Raw genomic sequence first — 16,849 nt, 5'->3', positions numbered from 1 at the left:
TGTGCTACCTCTGCTTGTGACTACACATGTGAACTCAGTAGCACCACATTGAAAAGGATCAGTTATGCTTTTCCATGACTTGATCTCATCTTAAGACCACACTTTTTTCATTTTTGCCTTTAGCAGTCAGACTGCTGGCTGTACTGGCATAGGTCCTTGAAAACCATTAGCCTGATAGTATTTTAGTAGCTTGGAAACCATAATGAAGAGTGCCACCTACAAAAATTAGTGCTGGATAAGATGGTAGCTCCCATCTCAAACCAAGTCTGAGGAGGTTGAGCTTACTGGCTTGGCAAAGTGTGTGCACGTAGTACGTGGCAGGGGCCGTTAACAGAATAGAATTTGCCGTACTGTGGACTATATAAGGGACTACACCATTACATCCCTTCTCCCACAGAAGTTCAGCAGTCCAACATGGGGAGGGTTTATCACCTGGACGAAGCTGTTGCACTCATCAGAAGCTGAAATACATGAAGTTGTTGAACTGCAGTATCAGAAAGTGTATAGCTGCTTAGTGTACACATTTCTGCATTCTTCTTCTGCCACTCATTAGCTGTTAATTCTTCTAACTTGAATTTCACTTTTCCATATTTTACAATATTTGACTTTTTTTTATAACTTGTGATGTTTTTCATGTTTGATAAAGAAACGTGAAATTTCTTCCGCTAAACTCGAAATGCAGAGACGCTACCAGAAGGATTTATAGATAGATAAACAAGCCTTGTTTAATTAAAGGCATACCAGCTAAAGAAATGGCCAGACAATGAATTCTTTAAACTTCTCTCTTGTTACTTAATTCGAGATAACATAGTTCGTTAGTCTTCAGCTTTGATTCAGAAGCACACGGATTCAATTTCTGTCTCCCTTTCCAGACCCACCCGTCACACATAGATAATAATCAGGGATAGTTTTACCTTTCCTAAAATAAGTTTAGAAGCGTGAAAGGCTCATGGTGGCCACTGGAGGTCACTGTAGCTCTACAAAAAAAAAAAAAAAACAAAAAAAAAAAACTATTGATGAACAACTGACTAAAGAAAGGTTTAAAGACTGAGCATTCTGGGAATTTCTGTATTTATGGTGTGAAAACTGTGGGATAAACCCAATAAAATCCTATTGCAAAATGTGACATATTTTGTACATATTTTTTAAAATTGTGCATGTTTAGGATTTATTTTGAGCAAATAGCGTAGGAGTCCACTTCCCACACGCTCCTTCTCTACAGGCTGTGAAGCTTTCAAGTGCTCGGTCTGAGAGAGGAGGCACAAGGCTAGTGCCCGTCCTCGCATCTTTACAGAGGGAAGGGATTTTCCTATCAAGAAGTATTTCCAGCCTCATGTGACTCTTTTCTGATTCTTTTGCTTCCCTTGTCTGGCCACCTCTTTGGGAGACCTAAACCATGAGTATGTGGGAAATACAGATCATTGTTTTTTTGTAATTTCTTGGAATCACGCCTTTGTCCTTCTCTGTCCTCTCCAGACAGCAAAGTGCCACATCTGCCTTCCAGCAAGCACGTGATGTTTTCAGCCACAGCAAGCCCTGCGGCACCCAGGATTTTGGGGCAGGACCCAAAACCAGCTCTCGTTACTCCCGGTTATCGATGCACGAGCAAGCGTGGCTACAACCACCTACAGCTGCTCTATCACTGAACTGCCTTGACATAAACTTGTTACCTGCTGCGTGCATAGCAGTGACAGCAAGGAAGGCTGCAGAACCTATCCGAAAAGGGGCTTAGACTTTCTGGCCTTTATCCTGAGCTCCTTGCTGCCGCAGCAGTCCTGCCATCAGCTGTTGAGCCAGCCAGTTTAAAGCCAGCTCGGGAAGGATGAAATTTTGGCAGTAATACAGAAAGTGCTTTCCTGCAGCAAAGTGCTTTAGCATACGCTCATGCTCAGGCATAGCTATGTCCCCTGACTTCAAATGATGCATAAGAATGGGGTTGGAGAATGTAAAAACTTTTAAAAACACACAGAATCGGTTAAGTTCTTGTGAAGCTTCCTGTCTCTCGTGCTCTAACAGCTGCTCCTTGGAGATGTCTCATAGGAAGACATAGATCTTGCCTCAAAAAAGCCTTTAGCTAAAAAAACCCAGCATATGAAAAGCACATGTGAGGGGAAAATGAGATTCTGGTCCAGCAGACCCACATCTCCTCAAAGCACTGAGGTCAAGGTTCATCCTACCCAAGGTACGAGCCTCAGTTTCCTTCTATAATTTAGCTCCGAGGGGATTCCCCCTCTGCCTCCTTTGAGCTGTGCAGAAGAAAGCACGTGAGTCGGCGAGGGCTGACACCTCCCCGGTACGGAAGGACTCACCTTTAGGTGACAGCCATGCCCGGTGGTGAGTAAGATGTGCTATCAGCAGCGTAAGAGACTTGGCACGGAACAATCCGCCTCTTTCACCAGGGAGAGGCTTGTCGTAAATGAGGCAAGCTGGCAAACCAAATGGCAGAAAAGGTCGCAAATGTGATGCGTTGCAGAGAGAAGCCGGGGTCGCCCGCATCGCTTTCTCTGAGGGAGGTGGTAACAAGCCAGTTTGATAGAGAATTCCTGCCTGCTTAAGTGTTGGTTGTTCATTATGTCTATTGCCATCTGATAGTTTATGCAGATAACCCTCCTGCACCTGTCTGGATACTGATAATGCAAAGTGTGGCTAGTAGGTTTGGAAGGCAAGAATGTTATCGATTAAGATGAGGTGACCAAATCGTGGAACAGAAGCCTATGGATTCATCTGCCTGCATCTTTACTTAGCCTGTGTGCAGTCAGCGTGTCACACGTGTAATGAGCTCCTGCAGAGAACAGCAGCCCTGCAAGGTGCGTGGGGTAGGTATGGGATATATGCCTGTCGGTGCACCGCGGCTGCTGGTTTTATGTCTGGGTCACAGCACGTCTCCATAAAGAGGCAACAAATTTGGAAGGGGCTCAAGATTTTGATGTTTCCATTTCAACTCATGTTGCCTCGCTTTCCTTGGTGAGAGAATGTCCAAAAAGAGCCTCTTTGTTTCCTCTTAGAGATGCTCGAAATGATTGTGAATGGGGTCTTCACGAGTGTCCCATCAACCCCTCCCTTAGGAATATTGCCACTTAGGCCACATATTTTTAAGGCTGATCTTGTCTGTTAGAGTCGTTCAGTGTCTTCACGGACTCACACAGCACCTCTCGCTCGTCTAAGGAGCCGTTAGGACATTAATATTGACATATTTGACTTCTCTACGTGCGTAAATGCGATCAATACGTCATTAGAACTGAGTCCTGAGCTGGAGTTTGAAGGAGGATTAAGAAATGCTGTTGCAGGACAGTTTCACTGCATGTGTCCCAGGCACAAAAAAAGAGACCCAGTGTAAAAATGCCTATGAAGACATCTGGGGAAAACAGGAAAATAGGGGAATAGGCTCACGGCTGGTGTCATTGCTGGGCAACGGTGTCACGAGACGTACGGACCCTCCGGCACAAAGGGGTTACTAAATCCTCGCCTGTCGCAAGGCTTGTCTTGACAGGATTATAGACAGGAGGGAGAGGCTGGTACAAAGGCCACCATGTGAGGGTCAAGGTGTGTGCTCTGCTGCTTCCAGCTGGCAGAAACTGGAGAAGTCTAAAATGCTGACTTTGAAGTTTGATCTGATTTACTGGCCTTCTGGGTTTGTTTCTTTGAAAGTCAAGTGTGGGAAGAGACCTTAATTGGGGCTGCATTTTTCCTTCCACCGAGCATGAGTCCCGTCAGAGACAAGGAGAGAGCGATGGCCCCGGGTTTGCCAGGAGGGGCCTGGGAAAGGGCTCCGGGCTGGATGTGGAGGGCAGGCTGGGTCTGGATGCTCTAACTGGGTTTCCCTGGAGAAAAAGGGAGAAGGAAGCCCAGACAGGAGCAGCGGTGGTCGAGGGGGACCATGTCTGTGCATGGGTCCGGGGGACATGTGCAGAAGGGAGGGTCCTGAGGGGGGTGGGTGCTGGTGTCCCTGCTCACTATTGAGAAACAGCCTTCATTCCTTTTTGGAAAGAAAATGGAAATCATGCACTTATCAACTTGTCAGCCAACTTGGTTGTTTTCAAAATGTTTTGTGTTTACATTCTTTTCCTACCATTCATTTTGAATATCAGGCAGGGAGAAGGATTTCACAGGAAGAGAAGGCAGTTTCCAAGGGATTTTCAGGAAGGATTTCACTGTAGGACAGCTTCTCAAAGGGAAATTTTTAAGAAAAGTTAATATCTGATCCTGACCTCCAGCGTAATTTGGAAAATCAGCTCTCTAGCTCCTGATTAGAAAGTGTGGCTGACAACTCTATAAAAACCAGCCATGCTTCAAACAGGAGACCTGGGATCTGAAAGACATTATCCATCAGTCTGTCCTCAATACCACATCAGCATCTCTGGGGGAAGCAGGACCAAACAGAGGGCGACGTACCTGGAGCTCAACTTCGCTAATTATCTGTAACTGCCTAAGTGATTTTGGGCAAGCCTCTGTGCTCCTACTTCTGTTTTCCTATCAGTCAGATACGGTTTTTCTTGCCGGGTGCTATGACATCTGCCTTCTCTCAGGCACTCCAGTATTTCCAGTCTGTTTTCCAATTCCTCCCTCTGTTTTCCCGGACCACTGCTTGACCTGTAACCATACGTTTGACAGGGATACCTGACAGCCGTGGCATAAGCTGTCCTCCCCCTTCTCCCTGCCTGCTGGGGCTGGCCTGAGGGTCTGGGCTTTTTCCCAGCCAGCAAATTCTCTATTGCATTTGGACCTTGCTCTGCTGGAACTTGTTTCTGCTGGGAGCTCGGAGATGTGGCCATCCTCTGCAGCAACTTGCACATTATAAATTAAAAAAAAACCCCAACCAAAACAACCAACACCCCCAAATGAACAGTTTGTCCAGTCTGAGCTATCCACCAGTGAAGACACATCATTCCCCTCGCTCAGCTTGGCAAAATTTGGCCGTGTGGCAGCGGGTGTGACAAGGACCTAGAAAGAGGGTGCAGATGGACACCTCTATGCAATCATTCATGTGCTTATGTCATGTGTAGCACTGCTTTGGTCGAAGCGCTCTTCCCTGCTCTATTTTTCTTGCATGGGCAATGGAGGCTTTTCCTCTGGTTGCTCATGGAGCTTGTGTGTTCTTCAGTCACCGAGGGTGGGCAATGAGCAGGGCTTGTTTCTGGCTGTTGGGATTTTGGTTGCAACGAGCACAATTTTGGCCATGCTTCTGAAAAGTCCTCTCTTGGAATTAAAAGATCACAAAGCAATTTCATCTTTTATTTTTATTCCTTCTCCAAACCAAGCAAAAGACGTCTTTCCATGTTCTGTTAAAAAATTGCTGAGGGCCGTATCGTGGACTGCTATTCTCACTTCCCTATGGTAGATACTACAGTAACACATGATCATACATAGCCATCCCATCTTTCACTACACATTGCACACGGTGAATAATAACGTCTGACTGTGGGCCACAGTTTAGAGAACATAAAGTTGGGCAATTTGCAGTAAAATTTGGATTTAGACACATTACTGCTAGTCTCCATCATTCCCAGTATAACAGACGGTGGAAAAAGGCATTAAAATAATAAATTGTCCACTGAAAAAGCTGTAAATCCAGACTCGGCTATGAATTTAGCACCGCAGAACTGCCTTAATGAGCCATGGGCTGCCACCTACTGACATGCTGTTCGGCAGGAGACTGAAAGCAAGAAGGCTGTAATGTTAGAAATGTTACGGGAGTCACTGGCAAGCCGCAGAGGTATGAAGAAATAGGTAAGGAGGAAAATCATTAGTCTGTTCGTGTTCAGAGAAGGAAATAACAGCTGTGGCTCAGGGAGGTGGTGTTGTCATACTGTAACTGCTTAAACCTCACATAACTTTGCGGTAAGATTTTTTTTCTCAGCACTTACTTGCCACTGCCCTTCACCTTGCAGAGTGGGTATGATATTTGGTCAGTACAGTCACACCAGCGGAATGGGTACTGCAAAGAAAGGAGGTAGGTAGGTGTTCACTTGGCCCAGTACGACTCGAAAGAGTTCAAGTCCGAGTCAATATGCTCAAAAGCAGAAAACAAGAAAAGCCAACACTTTTGCTTTTTAGACAGGTCTTGAAATTGTGAGGGCTTGATTTAGCTCTGCTGAAATCTTCAAATTATCAATACTGTAACTCTCCACGTGATTGAGATGCAACCAGAATTGCTGAAGAAATTGTATGCTGAGCTGGGAATCAGAAATGTGTATATTACTAAGGGAATTATTATTATTTAACATTATAGATGTAATTACCTTCATAAAGGAATAATTATATAATATACAATATAATTTTTTAATTAAGAAGCATTTAAATTTTCATATTTAGATATTAAAAGAAATTCAAAATTCCCCTGCTGAGTGGGTAGTTTAAAGAATTATGCTGGTTATACCACCAGGGGAAATTCAGCTTCTGCATGAAAGAACAAAAGCTTTAAACAACACAGCAAAGGGGTTTAAAATGAAAGCAAAGGTATATTATTTTTCACTTCCATTTTGTGTTTGCCATTATGGGAGGTACCGATGAATGAATATTTCCCAAAACATTTGCACAGTGTGTGCAGGAAAAGGTTAGATCACTATCTCTGGACTCTGGACTGGGATTTATCTTGCATAGTTTCAGACACTTATGTTGTCATCTTCTGCATTTTCTGCTAGATAACAGACTTCCTGAACGCCTTAAAATAGACACTTGAAAATGCAGCTCACCTGTCCTGCTTTAAATGACTACCTAAGGATGAGAGGAGTCGTGTTCCTCGCCGTGGGAGGTGAAGGGAACTGACACGGCAAGTTCAGACAAGCCCACCCCATCTCTCGTCCAAGCCCTCAGAGAGCGGCCACGGCTGGAAACGGCAGCAGAACGTTTCCCAAGCACCCTACCCCTTCCTCCTGCCCTTGGGTTGGAAAAGCTATGCAGAAGGGGAGAAAGGGAGATTCAATTTCTCCAACAAGGTCTACGTGATCTCCGACAAGTAGCTGTGAGAGCATGGGCCAGCAGAAGGTGCCCATCGGTGCCCAAAAGCTTTGCCTGCTCTTTTGCCTGGAACAGGCTGCCCAGGGAAGCGGTGGAGTCACCATCCCTGGAGGTGTCCAAAAAACACGTAGAGGAGGCACTTCAGGACATGGTTTAGTGGGCATGGTGGTGTTGGGTTGACGGTTGGACTCGATGATCTTAAAGGTCTTTTCCAACCTAAATGATTCTATGATTCTGTGATTCTTTGGGGTGGGCAGCTCGTCGGGGTGGTGAGGACCTCATGGTCTCCTCTCGCCGTGGGGTGCCCTTCGCCTGTACCCAGGCAGCGCCGGCAGCTCCTGCCCATGCAGACGTTGGCTCTCGGTTTAGCGTGGCAGTGGACCAGATCTCCAACACTGTACAGATGTATTTCTCTTCCTTTCAATTCTTGGCTTTTCTGTCGTCAGGAGAATCAAAAAAGCCCAACCGGGGTGATAGTTCTCGTGAGGAGGACACGCAGTCACCAAGACCCTGACTGAATCAAGCAAGTATTTCCCAGGTGAGAACATTTCAATGACAAGCTGCCTTAGCATAAGAGAGCAACAGGAGCGGTGCTGGGGGGGGGGCAGTCCATCAAGATGAGAATATGCTTCAGAGACGTGCAAATTTCAATGAAAAACTAATGATAATTTAGCCTTTTTTTTTTTTTTCCCTATAACTGGCCCCCTTACATCTTACAGCTGATCAATAATCTGCTCTGACATCTGAGTTGCAAAAAGAAGGGGGGGAAAGGGAAACTTGTGGCAATATGCCACCTAATTATATCTACAACACAAAAATCTCTGCTTCAGCTGTATCTGACAAACATCAGGGAAGCTTTAAACCTAACTATGCATGAAATTTCTAACAGACTTACCACATGTGTGAAAATTGCCTGCAAAACATTAAAAAGGATAAATTCTACACTTTATTGTGTTCTAATTAAATAGACAATGAGGCACCGTATCTAGTTTTGTTTTTTTTTTTAAAGCCTTAGATTCTTGCCTATCTCATTATAATAATTAACAATACCACTGCAAGTGAAAATCAGTTTTGAGAGAGCTGATGCCCAAGTTGTCATGAAAGAGAATAGTGAGGAGAATTGCTTTCTACTTGGAGAAAAGCAAGCTGTGAGATTTCAAAAATAATTATGACTGTGAAAAATCTGCTTGGCAGCTCATTTCATTTGTGTCTCAGGGTTGCCATTCTTTCTTTTCAATGATTTCTTGCTAGGTCTAAATACAGACCTCCAGTCTGAAGTTAATTCCCCACTTCAACTTCTAAACGCACTTTTGAAGAGAACTGGGAAAGAATTATGTCTGGTGACTTTCATGATACTCGGCGTTTAACTGCACTTCATTTTCACTCCTGGATCTAGACTTCAAAGTGCCACAGAGCTATTAATCCATCCTTCCAGTGTTTGTCATTTATTCCTACTGTAAGTTCTTGTTTTGCTGTGGTTGGCATCAGAAAATGCAGGCTAGCCTTAGCAGGGGCATCAGGAGCATGTGTCCAAGGACTTCACAGTCTGAGGTCTTGCTTTTGTGACTGCTTATGCAAATGCTTAATTTTACTCTCCTTAGCAGTCCCAATGTATGCGTTAAGGTATATTATTTTTTAATAAAAGGGGAAAATGAGGAACCCTTATAAACAGTTTCCAATGTTAAGCCTTGTCGTAAAGAATCCCTCGGTGCTTTACAATGTAGAAACAGTGCTCTGTTGTTCACACAGAGTGCTTGCCTAGCTTGTTTTTAATGTGCTGCCACGGGGAGTGTCAAGGGTATTCCTATAAGGGGAACTGGAATGAGAAGTGCTTATGATGGGCTCTTGTTAGGACTACACACTCGAAACAAAACTAAACTATGCTCTATTAAATTTTGTGTTGGTTCTGCCCCCTGGAAAAAACAAAACAAAACAAAACAAAACAAAACAAAACAAAACAAAACAAAACAAAACAAGAAACCACAGAGGGTTATAACCCCCCAAAAAGAATAGGCTTGAATGGAGATGTTGCTGGTATTTTTCTAATCTAACTGAAAACATATTATTTTGTGAAAGACATGACATTAATCAAATTTTTTCTCCCATGCTGCCTGTTTTGCTTGCAAAGATTACCTTTTAAAAGGTAATCCTTGATGCCAAATCTCTTCTGAAAACACGCTTTAAGCATGTACATGGCTAGGAGCATGGCAAAACGTGGTCAAAAGGAAGCGTAGGCAGGTGGGGAAGAAGGTGTCCCTTCCCCAGGGTGGAAGAGGGGCAAAAAAAGCATCTGGAAAGGTGGGATTCTGGAACAAAAATTGTCTCTCTAAAGCTCTGGTTGCAGAACATGTCAAAAGAGGACCTCTTTCTTTTGTTGTGCTTCTTGGTCCCACGTGTTTGCTGCCTTCGTTTGTTTTTTCGCTACCTTGATGGTGAGCTCATAGCGGCGATGACTCTCTTCTTGTGCAGGTGTGCGTAAGCAGAGGGGGACGTGATGCTTTCTGTCTTAGTGTAACAGTAATTAATACTGGGTTCACTGGCACTGGGTGCAGCAGGGATTCTGCCTTAATTTGAAAAGGCATATTGAAAATTCTACACATATATCTGCAGGCATTGTATAATGACAAATTGGAGAGTAACAGTGAAAGTCTCTTCGGTTTATACAAGAATTGTTACTTTTGTTGACCTGTCCATAACGGCTCCATGAGATTTTTATTATATTTATATTTGCATAGATTTATACTGTATACTTCAGGGGGGTCTTTTAAGAGATGTGACATTACTCCTGTTATCTCTACTTCAGGGGAAGTTCTCTCCATAAGCATTAGTGTGGGATAATGCTCAGTTTTTTCCACATCTAACTGGAAGAACAGGGAGGATACGCCTCTGAACCCTTTGGCCTGGAGAAAAAATATCCCACGTCTTGGGCAAGTGCTCAAGCTGCCAGGCAGTGATACAAAACGAAGGCACTGATCCTTCTCCCCTTCGCCCTGTTACTGATGGACTCTGGGCAGCTGACATAAGTCTAGGGTTTGCTGTCCTCAGCTGCGGGGTCCAAATTCCTCCTTGGTGCCCTAGGACTGTCCTGCACCAAGTTATGTGGATGGTGACACGTGACAGCTGCTGTTTTGAAGCAAAGCAAATTAAATGCCGCAGAGAGCAAAATTCTCTTTAGAAAACTCTTTTTATTCCAATGGACACATCCTAATTGCTTGCTAGTGGACAGGAATGTACTAAAAGGAGATCCTGCTTATAACATCTGAAGGATAAAAGCCTTCCCTGGTGGTCAAACCGCACTGAAACACTCTTTTCCTTGCTTCCTCTTTAATAAAAGATACTGTACAAAATATAGTTTATTGTATTATAAAGCTGTATGTTGCCACCCAAATGTTACTACTGGCAAATCAACAGCAAAACCCAAGTGGTGATTTGTACGTTCTGCTCTTACCATCAGAAAATGAATTTTGCCCTTTAATACTAATTTTCCTCCTCATCACAGGCTAGTCAAAAGTAGTAGACCAGAAAGGCACTGCCATTTCTCTTCCCGGACATTAGAGAAAACTCCATGTACCTATGTATTTCTGTGCAAAGCATATATTCAGGCATTAATGGCCATTGCATGAGATGACTGATCCCTCGATGACTGACTCTCTCCGTTTGTGGGAAGCAGAGTTGTCTCTCTCCTTCCATTTCTCCTGCCATAGCTCTGGCTCACCTCGTACTTAGACTTTTGTCACCCCATGCCAATCACCAGCTTTGGTCACAGGAGGCTATCACTTCAGTAAGTCCAGGAAAGCTGTGAAATGATGGACAAGCTACTGAAAAGGATGTGTACAAAACCCACACTTCTGATTTCAGCTGTTTGGAATGTGTCCTCTATCAGCAAAAGTAAAATGACTTTTCTATGACTGCTTACAATATTTACCGATCCTTTAGCCCAAAATTTTGCAACACTAAAAATTTGAAACATATTTATTATCCATGATTTAAAAAATAAACATACATCTTAAGGAAGAGCAAAAAGGCTTTTCATATCCTGCTGAAAGTAAAAGTGTCATTCTTGGCCTTTTTACCACAGGACTTTTATTTTCCTTGCAATCCTATAGCCACTGTGCGACCACAAGGGATCTGTTTATTACTTTTATGCCCCTGTTTTGCTGCAGGCCGGTGGGTACTGCCGCCCCCACTTTTGCTGCCTCGGGGACGGCTCCGTTGGCGTGGAGTGGTGCTGAGCCCCTGGGTTCATCCTCACCGCACGGCTCCCCATGGGCCTCCGCCGATCCGCCAGCTCTGCGACTCGGCTTCTGGAGTAGCAGAGACTACTTAAAAGTCTAGACTTTTAAGTATTTGCACTCAAAAATCCGCTGTCTTCCAATCCTTTCAGAAATGGGACAAACGGATACACGGTTTGGTCCTGAGTTTGAGTCTGAAATACTGTTAGCAGTCTAGGCTATAAATCCTTGGGCTGGATGAAGGGAGAGTTTATCAGGGAAAAGATTAAGTTTAAACCCAGCGTTTCCGTGTTGATAACAGCATTATTATTGCCATCAAGTGCACGCACTGCATATCTCACTAGTAAGTAGCTCTACCGTATCATTCAGCTTTGAGGTCTGTTCAAAGGATTTTTTACTGTGCTCTTGTTAGCTTTGGATTGACCTTGCTTTCTTCTTTTTAAGTTTTTGTTTGTCTGAGGGACAAGTTTTAGAAAAATTTTACAAGCATTTACAAAGACAAAGCTACATCTACTCAGGCCATCTCATGTCATGGTGCACAAATACTCTAGCTGAACATTAAGGTATCTTATACAGTTATATTTTAAGTACATATATTTTTATATATGTACATTTCAGCAGGTGAATATTTAATATTTGGCTCGTCTTATTTAGGTGTGGCTGTTGCAAGGGGAAGAGCATCAGTGCTCTGGTTGGCTCAAACTTCATCGCAAGCAGACACTGATACATTCACTCATACTTTCTCTCAGCCTCTGCAGTTAACCCCATCCAGTTGCCCACAGTGCTTCTTGGTGGCTCGCCAAGGCCCTGGGGTGTGGAGCTGGGCTTCTGTCCAATGTGCTTGGATGATTTGTGGGTGCACGTGCAAAGAATATCTGCAAAACCCTTCTTTTTTCTGGTTATACAGTCTGACACCTTCAAGGATTTACATCATGTCCTCTATTTTAGCCTCCAACAGCGCTGCTCTTTCTGAGACTTCTCAAGAGTGTCTCTCTCCCTCATCCTTACCAAGGGTGACACTCTTTCTTAGTCCTACCAGTGGTGGCTCTGTTGTTTAAGACCAGTTGTGCACTGCAGCTCTTTCTCTTATCACACGCTGAAGGCTGAAACGACTGGACCTCTACAAACCCATTGGTCTTTGGCCAATTCCACAGGTTGCGCCTGGTCAGTATCACGCACAAACGATCTTCCGTGCGCCTTGTGGTCAAAGCACGCCCACCTTCATCAGCTGCATAGCGGTTCTAACAAGTAGAACATGCTGGAGCATTTGTTGAATAATGTTGTTGTTTTAAACAGGATGCTTGGGTGGTGTTTTGGTATTCCTGAACGTAGAAGACCAAACCAGTAGTATATTTGCATAAAATAAATGAATGAAAGACTTTGCAGTCCATCTTCTTAATTCCTTGTCAATCTTGGTTGGTCTTGATAAAGGGTTGGAAGGATATTGGCACAGAACTCTACATCTTGGGTTTTTATAACCTGGCATCCTTAAGTGACATACTATATGCTCTTAAATTATTGTTATTCTTGCTTGTTTGCAGCCCTCCAGCCATTTCCTACAGGTATTTCAGTACTAACACTCTATCCACCTCTCGCTCGGCCTCAGAATTACACAAAGTAGAGGTTATTCCAGGATCTGACTGTAGGTATCTACTATAGGTGCTGAAGTTAGGAATCAGCATAGACAGGCTAGGGAAAGAGTTCAGATGCTGCTTCTCTCTGCAGACAGCCCAGGTTTCCAGCTCAGGAACCTGCCTTAGACTCTTGAAGTCGGATTGTGTTGCAGCAGGATGGGGCTGTTGACTGTAGGCTTTGAAATCGTTCCGTGGTTTAACATGTTCAACTGTACATCATTATCTACTGAGCGTAAATCAGGTGAACAGTTTTCAGTCGGGCAAATAATCTGTCCTATCTTGCACATTTGTTTAAATGAAAACCTGCAATTAGGATGGGATACTGTTGCATTTTGCTTGGCAAAGTCTTGGTGATAAACTTTGGTGGCCAGTGTTACAAATACCATTGCAGTCATACAGAATCATAAATTACGGCTTGAATTGAAACTATATTTGCTGAATGATTTTTCTTCCATACATGGGACTTCAGATGGTTTGAAAAATGGACTGAAATTTCTCGTGGTTGTGCAACCACATTGATCCTCGCAAGATGGAAAACCTCTTATATCTCCTTTTAAAAGCCTAGTGTGTTGCCATAAAATGAATTGTTTTGTATGAATGTCTCAGTTCTATGATTAATGATAAAACTGAAGAATTTTTTTTATGATACAGGAAAATATTTAGCTCTATCCAAAAGAAAACACCAAAAGGACAACTGGGAAGTTCATCAAATGGGCAAGAAAATTTGAGAGAGAAGACTTCTGTGGTGACCAAAGATTGCAGTTCTGCAAATTCTGGCTTCTGCTTCGGTTGCTTGTCTCTCTAAGTGTAATTTGTATAACTATGATAATGTCGATAGGTGTAGAATAAAAAACGCTGCGGGAAAGTGGGATTTGTGCGTACATGCGTATGATGTCTTCATGGCTTCATATACGTTGGGAGCGGGTTCAGGCAAAGAGTTTGACACGTAAGCTTTATAACGACGGCGTCGGAGCGATCCCCCCATAAGAGAGCAGTGATTTGCTCGAGAGCAAACGGAGCTCCGCGCTCAGGGCTGGGTCTGCGGCAGCTCCCTCTCTCCTTGGCTCTCCCTTTGCCGAGTCGCGGCTTCAGCTTTTGCTTCACTTGTGGCTACAGCAGCATCACTCGTGGCTACAGCAGCATCACTCGTGGCTACAGCATCATCCCTGCAGCCCGGGCTCTCCTGATACGACTTCAGGTCCTACCTGAAGCAAGCAGAAGTGGCTGCGGTGCAACTCATAGGGGCCATTTGGGATTCTCCAGGGTTCCTGAGATATCTGCCTGGGCCTGGCAGATATGCCACGGGACTTACGAGAGGTCTGTGCTCTTCCAAAGGGGCAGGTGCAGGCCAGGTGGGTACTCGGGGGCATCCGAAATAGAGCTGGCTACCAGTGCTCAGGCAATGAAATCACACTCCCGGACCCCCTCTATAATCAAGGGGGAGCAATAATCACTTTCAGAGGATGGTTCAAGATACGAGGTAAGTTGAATCATGCTGCTATTTCTTTTTCTGTCGACTGCAGAAGACTCTTCAGATGATAATGCTCCGAACGCTAAGCATCTCAGTTTGATTAGATCTGGGTTTGTACATCTAGCTGTTCCAGATGACACGGTAACTGTGCAGAAAAGCATATGCTGATTCTAATTAGTTTCTGATTAGACCCAGGCAAAGTGTTTTTCTCTGAATAACATATTTACAAAAAAATCCCCCACCGTTTCAAGGTGGCTGAAAATAATTCATGATATTTGTCTCAGTTTTGCCAAAAGACTGGGTTACACAAAAGTGACAGCAAGGAAAAGTCAGAGGAGTTTACTTTGATCTTTTTTGAAACAGTTGTTCCCACATTTGTCTGCTGGGTGAGGTTCTCATACTGACACAAGCAAAAAGGGGATGGACACCACATTGCCAGAGGAGGAGAAACGTGCTGCCTCTTCTTCCTCATAACCCTGCAGTTTGCCTGCTGATAGTCATTCAAAGCCTTATTCTCTTTATTCCTCAAATCCTGATTAGAAGCCCACTAGTCCCTCATAATGGTGGGTCGTCTGGTGGAACGAAGCTGTCATCGTACCACTTAACCCTGCTGCTCTTTGCTGTGGACAAGGGTTCACCTTCTTCCCCTGCCTAAAGATTGTTTCTTCTTGTCCTCCCCAGGGATGCGGGGTGAACACGAAGGTCCTCTGCCAATGTTGCCTCAGCCCTTTCTGCTGACAACACCACCTTTGTAAATGTAAGACAAGAAATACCTGGTTTAGAGAGGGGACCGGGGCTTAAGTTTCCCTCTTACTGAGCCATTCCCGTTCTGCTTTGAGTATTTCAGAATATTACACAAGGCAGAGAGGCATCAATGGGCCGTTTGGAATCTCTCCCGGAGCAGGGCGACCCGTTACGTGGGACCCAGTATCCCTCGCGTGGCTGCTGTAGCCGCCGGGCTACTGGCCACAAGATGTGCTGCCTCCTTCGGCAGGTTTGCGGGTCTAGCTGTTTGTTTTCATTCCCTTTCTCTTTTTTTTTTCCTCTCCGGAAAGCAAATGTCAGGATGACAGCACATTTTTCAGGGGCATTGTTTTGCTGGCTTGTTTTGACAAGGATTGGTGCAGAGCACGGCTCCATCCCTGGGAACGTGCCTGTGTGCGAAATAACGAGCAGCAATCACTGCAGAGCTTTCCAACCCCATGCACAAAAGGCAGGGGTAACCCGAGACAGCTCAGCCTCAGCAGCCAGCACTGCTGAAGCTCTAAAAAGCACCTAATTCTCCCCATTACCTGCACAGGGAATAAACAACGAGTCCGGGGGGGAAGGACTGCTTCCCTCACTGCTGATCCTATCTAGCTGCAAGACGAATGTCTAAGGAGGGAGGGCCAAATGCTCTCCTCCTGCCTTCGCTGTACGCATTGGCAAATGCTAGAAAAAGCAGATGCAGTGACATTAAAATATAGTAACAAAGTCTTAGTAAGAGACCTTGGATATTCAATTAATTTGGGAACTTAAGTAAATTGCCTTTTAAAGGCTTTCTGTGTATCAACAGGGTTTGCTGTAGAGGGGATGCTTAATTTATTTACTCGCTGTATTAAATTAGATAATTTACACAAATTATCAGCCATAAATTGGCCGTGGAGGAAACCAACCTGATCTCTATGAATTAGTGTATCTGTGACCTGTTTTAATCTACCTGATAGGATTTTGATGCACGATTAATGAATTAAACAGGACAAATGTCACTCTGAATGAGGTTCTAGCTTACTCATCTTACAAATCACAGATGTAGATGTTCCTCTCATTGGCCGTGCATTACTCCATGATATACTCCTCATCTGAAAGACTGCTCGCTTACTCAAAAAATCTATAAAATATTCTACTTGATACCCATCGACCTGGTTGCTTATTTCTATACTGCTGAACTCATTTCCTCTGAGTTAATTGAGTCAATCAGTTTCTCATTATTTAGCTGATCCAACTTTGGCATTTTAATTTTAGATATTCAATAATTTCTAGTCTATCAGCTTCTAACTTTGATGTACACATCTGTTTATTACTGTATATTCACAATTTCCTTATTAATTTTGATGCAGTTGATATTTTATCATTAAGAGACACCTAACCATCACTTGTGAAATTGCCCTGTGTTTTGAATTATTTTTATAATGGATTTACTATTAATACATAAAAATAACCGGAAATGTAAAATAGACATACAGACATTTATAAACAAAATTATGGACACTAAAACTCAGTTTGGTGCAAAGTTGAACTAGCTATTTGAAGGTTGTCATAGCTAAAGAATAGTCAGATATTTAAATGTCTGCATTACAATGACATTTACAAAATTATTTGTAAGTTCGTTCCCTGGCTTTTGACACTTTAACCCCCTTGCCTTCAAGGATGTGGCTGGGATAAATTAGCACTGAAAAGGTAACGTTCAGGCAACTCTGAGCTAGTGCCAGCTTGCTAAATTGGGCCCTGAAGCCATCCTTTAGCTGGAGCTAGACCGAGTTAGCGTGCTCTGCATGGGAGCTGTTTCATGGTGA

The 16,849-nt window shown here is 43.8% G+C and overlaps 1 long non-coding RNA gene across 1 annotated transcript; it reads left to right on the top strand.

The window, feature by feature from the left end:
* The first annotated feature begins 6,509 nt into the window (after positions 1-6,509).
* LOC142039449 (uncharacterized) lies at positions 6,510-13,688 on the top strand. Its single transcript, XR_012652901.1, has 3 exons — positions 6,510-7,495; positions 8,209-8,413; positions 13,475-13,688. It is a non-coding gene; the product is annotated as an uncharacterized LOC142039449 (long non-coding RNA).
* The last annotated feature ends 3,161 nt before the right edge of the window (positions 13,689-16,849 follow it).

Source organism: Buteo buteo, chromosome 14, assembly GCF_964188355.1.
Source record: "Buteo buteo chromosome 14, bButBut1.hap1.1, whole genome shotgun sequence".
NCBI lineage: Eukaryota > Metazoa > Chordata > Aves > Accipitriformes > Accipitridae > Buteo > Buteo buteo.
This window is presented reverse-complemented; position numbering and strand designations above follow the sequence as displayed.